We start from the raw sequence: 6,000 nt of genomic DNA on the forward strand, positions 1-6,000 counted from the left end.
CTAAAATTAGTTTTAATTGTTTAGTATTGCAACATATTCTTCTCCACCCTGTGCAATTGTTGGCTGAAACCTTACTAATTCACACCAGAACGATGAATTGGAATACAAAGAAAGGAAAACAAGTAAACTCAGTCCTACTGGAGAAGATATTTTGTTATGCAAAAATGTATTCAAGCTATCAGAGAAGGATTTGACATGTTAATTTTTCCTTTCTCTTACCTAAGCACTTCTCCCACTCAGAACTTCTCCATACTCCAGCCGGTGTTGATCATTCTCACTGGCAGCAGAGCCACCCACAAACCTTCATTGTGTTTTGACATAGTCACCTTTGGTTTTGAGGATGCAGGGAAAGTGATGCAGAGAAGCTTTTCTCTGGGTCCTGAACAACGTTTGTGATATGCAGGGCCCAGGGCAAGGATTCCTCTCGTCTGGATCTGTGACTGGTACCGTAATAAGTGTAGGGCAAAAAGAATTACATAGTCACCTAAGTTTGGCAAATGCTAAGTTAAAGCACAGTTAAGCCATCTTTACTGTGGGGATTCTTAGAGCCTCTAATATGTTAGAGAATCTAATAAATGGGGGACAAATCTAACAAAATTTTTAATCTTCACAATGGGACAAAGTATGTAGCTCATGTCAAAAGAATTCACCCTCAGGATCCTTTATTCTTGGAACATCTTATAGGATGGGTGCTCCAGGGAGCAGAGGTTGGGAGATGCTGTTGTACCTCAGTGCACAAGATTTCCTCTCCACAAAGTGGTGGGAAGGGGAGGAAGACACCCTGCAGGGCAGTGCAGTGTTTGAGAAGAGACTCTTTACTCCACTTACCTCTTCAAAGCCAAGTCAGGGATTCCCCAAGGGAATCACTCATAGAATTTGGGAAAGTCTGTGAGATGGGGAGGCTGAGGTTTCCATTTGTGATTGTGCTCTTGCTTAGTCACTTGACTTGCTGACCTTTCCCTGGGATACCAGAGCAAGGGAAAAGAGCACTGCAGAAGACAGACGAGGGGCCAGGACCACGTCCTGTACTTCGCAGAAGCCAAACATATGGAAGAGAGATCCCACAGAACTCCAAGGGCCTGTCAACTGAAAAAAAGCACAACCTAAAAGTTGAGAATTATGTTTTATTTGGGGCATTGCTGAGGATTTAAGACCAGGATGCAGCCTCTCAGCTCTGAGGGACTATTCCAAAGAGGTAAGGGAGGAGCCAGGATCTATAGGAATTTTTGCAAAAACGAAACAAAACAAAACAAATCAGGTAATCGAGCATCAAAAGATAATTGCTAATTAAAGGAAAACCAGATACCTCAAGTTAATGAATTTAACACTTTTCTATGTACAGGAAGATGCAAGAGACTGGGCTTAATGAAATCATTCCTTTGATATGCACCTTAACTATCTAGGGCCAGGATCCTGTTTTTCTCCATCTTGAATCCCCTCAGGGTGCACCGTTGTGGGTGGCTGCAGTGGCTGCTGGCTTGATGGCCACAACATTCTTTTTTTCTGATATGGCAGATGATATTCTTTGTTTATAGTCACACAGGTTGCCATGGAGAGCAGATGATATAGGGATCCTTAGTCTTTCAGGGGCCACCACAAGGGGGAATGACATTGTACAGGTATCCTAGGAATGCAACACCATACCACCAGCTGGGGAATCATGGCGAAGATGTGGCCAAGTCTCCTAATGGCACCAGTGCTAACCCCTCACCATTGTTCACACCACACCAACAGACAATGAGCTAAGAGAGGCTTGTAACGTGGAGAACCCCAGGTTTCTATCCTTCTCCTGCCCTGGAGAGAGAAGAAGTCACCAGGAAGAGGTGGGGGTTGAACAGATCTATCCTGCTACCAACACTTTACAACATGACTCTATACTTTAGTCAGGATGGTGAAGTGGAGAGGGAGCTTTAAACCACATTTGCAATTGATACATTAAAGTCAACTGGACTGAATCTTAAAAATAAAAATGAAAAGGTAACTGAATTTAGGGAATTAGTATGAGAGGTTAAGAGAGCCCTCTCTGCAGTAGGAAAAAGATTTCTCCAGAGAAGAAAATAATAAATAAAACTATTTCATAGTGGTGGTTAAAAACAAGTTTTGGAGCCAGACTACTACTTGCACTGACTTGTTGGTTCCTCTTCTTATTAGCTGAGTGACCTTTGACATGTTACTTAATTTCTCTGGGACTCAGTTACCTCATCTGTAAAATGGGGATGATGAGAGTATCTATTTCACAAGGTTATTCCGAGGATTAAACAACTTGCTATTTGTAGAGCACTTAGGAACATACATGGCACAGAGTAAACTTTTTATAAATGGTTGTTAAGAATAAATAAGTTGGATTTCCATCATACTCAATGGTGAAAGGCTGAAAGCATTTCCTCTAAGATTAGGAACAAGACAAGGATGCCCACTCTTGCCACTTTTATTCAACATAGTTTCGGAAGTCCTAGCCACAGCGATAAGAGAAGAAAAAGAAATAAAAGGAATCCAAATTGGAAAAGAAGTAAAACTGTCACTGTTTGCAGATGACACGATGCTATACATAGAAAAAGCCTAAAGACACTACCAGACAACTACTAGAGCTCATCGGTAAAGTTGCTGGATACAAAATTAATGTACAGGAATCTGTTGCATTTGTACACTAACAATGAAATATCAGAAAGAGAAATTAAGGAAACAATTTACCATCACATCAAAAAGAATTAAATACCTAGGAAGAAACCCACCTAAGGAGGCAAAAGACCTGTACTCTGAAAACTATAAGATGCTGATGAAAGAAACTGAAGAAGACATGGATGGAAAGATGTACCATGTTCTTGGATTGGAAGAATCAATATTGTTAAAAATGACCATACTACCCAAGGCAATCCACAGATTCAATGCAATCCTTAGATTCAATGCAATCCCTATCAAGTTACCAATAGCATTTTTCACAGAACAAGAACAAAAAATTTTTAAATTTGTATGGAAACACGAAAGACCCTGAATTGCCACAACAATCTTGAGAAAGAAGAATGGAGCTGGAGGAATCATGCTCTCTGACTTCAGACTATACTACAAAGTGACAGTAATCACAACAGTATAGTACTGGCACAAAAACTGACATATAGATCAATGGAACGGAATAGAAAGCCCAGAAATAAACCCTCACATTTATGATCAATTAATCTACAACAAAGGAGGCAAGAATATACAATGGAGAAGAGACAGTCTCTTCAATAAGTGATGTTGGGAAAACTGGACAGCCACGTGTAAAAGAATGAAATTAGAACATTCTCTAACACCATACACAAAAATAAACTCAAAATGGATTAAAGATCTAAAGGTAAGACTGGCTACTATAAAACTCCTAGAGGAAAACATAGGCAGAACACTCTTTGACATAAATCACAGCAATATTTTTTTGGATCCGTCTCTTAGAGTAATGGAAATAAACATAAAAATAAACAAATGGGGCCTAATTAAACTTAAAAGCTTTTGCATAGCAAAGGAAACCATAAACAAAATGAAAAGACGACCTACAGACTGGGAGAAAATATTTGCAAATGACGCTACTGACTAGGGATTAATTTCTAAAATATACAAATAGCTCATACAGCTTAATATTAAAAAAACAAACAACCCAATCAAAAAATGGGCAGAAGACCTAAATAAACATGTCTCCAAAGAAGACATACAGCAGCCAACAGGCACATGAAAAGATGCTCAATATCACTAATTATTAAAGAAATGCAAATCAAAACTATAGTGAGATGTCACCTCACACCAGTCAGAATGGCCATTAAAACTTCTACATATAATAAATGCTGGAGAGGGTGTGGAGAAAAAGGAACCCTCCTACACTGTTGGTGGGAATGTAAATTGGTGCAGCCACTATGGAGAACAGTATGGAGGTTCCTTAAAAAACTAAAAATAGAGTTACCATATGATCCTGCAATCCCACTCCTGGGCATATATCTGGAGAAAACTCTTAATACAAAAAGATACATGTACCCCAACCTTCATAGCAGTATTATTTACAATAGCCAAGATACAGAAGCAACCTAAATGTCCATCAACAGATGAATGGTTAAAGAAGACGTGGTATATACACACACACACACACACACACACACACAATGGAATACTAGTCAGCTATAAAAAAGAATGAAACAATGCCATTTGCAGCAGCATGGATGGACCTAGAGATAATCATATTAAGTGAAGTAAGTCAGAGAAGGACAAATATATCACTTCTATGTGGAATCTAAAAAAAAATGATACAAATAAATAAAACAGAAAAAGACTCACAGACAAATTCAGAAAACAAATTTATGACTACCAAAGGGGTTAGTGGGGCAGGGGAGATAAATCTCGGAGTTTGGGATTAACATATACACACTACTATACATAAAATAGGTAAACAACAAGGACCTACTGTATAGCAGAGAGAACTGTACTCAATATCTTGTAATAAACTATAATGGAAAAGAATCTGAAAAAGAATATATATATATAACTGAATCAATTTGCTGTACACTTGAAACTAACACAACATTGTAAATTAACTATACTTCAATTAAAAAAAATAAGAGTTGGATTTCTCAATAGACTGGCTATACTCAAATGACTACGGGCTAGGCAAGAAATGGAAGTGGTTGAAACAAACTATGTACAAGATAAGCAGTAGTGAGGACTGTGGCAAACTGGGGAGCCCCTTAGAAAAGGGAAAGTCATGCTAAGCTTCAACTGATTGTTACCATATTGGAACGAGCCCCAACCTTAATTAGAAATATTCCTGAAAGACATTATTGGAGAAAAATCCCCTCACCTCCCACAACTTCAAGTGGTCCATTTCACTGATAATTCATTCAACATGAAATAACTAGAGGTGAGAATCTATATTTATCTCTTGGCAGAGGTTTATGAGTTGGCCAGTTGGCCAGGGTCTTGGAAAGAACAATATTGGAGTGAAAAGGAGATCTAGGGAAGAGATATGAAGATGGACCTCCTTGAACGGGCACAGAGTGTAAGGATATTTATGTCCCATGTGGGTGCTCACCAAAGGGCATCTACCATAAAATAATTAAGTAGATAAGAAGACATGATCTGAGGAGGTCAGCAAGCCTCTTTTCCCAGCCACCTTACTGCTTGCTGAATGCTCCGTATTCAAAGTGGCCGTGATAGCAGCAATGGGCCCAACACGTAGACCAGCAATGGGCCCAACACGTAGACCTCACCAGGATGATGTAGCTGAATGTCTAACCTGCCAACAGCACAGGCCAATGATGATACCATAATATGAAGTAGGCAGTAAGTGGTTCTCATTGGAATAATCATTTATGGATATGGATTTATCTTTTCTATCTGCAACGCTTCTGATAGTACCACCCTCCCTGGACTTATGGAATGCTTTATTCACCAGGAAAGTATTTCATACATCACTTCTGACCAAACGACTCATTTCACAGCGAAAGGAGAATCACAACAAGCTCATGCTCATGTAATTCACTGGCTTTACCATGTACCCCCACACTCAGAAACAGCTGGCCTGAGAGAACAGTAGAATGGCCTACTGAAGACAGCTACAGTGTAAGTTGGAAGACAATAACTCTGAAAGGTTGGGGTATATCCTACGAAATGTGTTTCTTTTCTTCTTGTACCAGTGATCAATATATGTGCTATTTTTTCCATAGCCAGGATATTCAGGTTTAGAAATCAAGGGGTAGAAATGGGAGTGTTTCTAATAACCCACTCACAAAATTTTTGCTTCCAAATATGATAGGTTTTTGCTAGCTTAGAGGTCTTAGTTTCTAATAGAAGAATATTTCCACTAGGGATCATAATTGATTAACATCCTTGAGTTATAAGTTGAGACTACCATTGGCCAATTTGGACTTTAATGTGCCATTCAATTAACAGGCAAAGAAGGGGGTCATTGTATTGGCTGGGGTGATCCCAATCACATTAGGGAATTGAGTTGCTAAGACACAATGGAACTCAGTGGATTCTCTT

The sequence above is a fragment of the Grampus griseus genome, assembly GCF_964374135.1.
Source record: "Grampus griseus genome assembly, chromosome: 2".
NCBI lineage: Eukaryota > Metazoa > Chordata > Mammalia > Artiodactyla > Delphinidae > Grampus > Grampus griseus.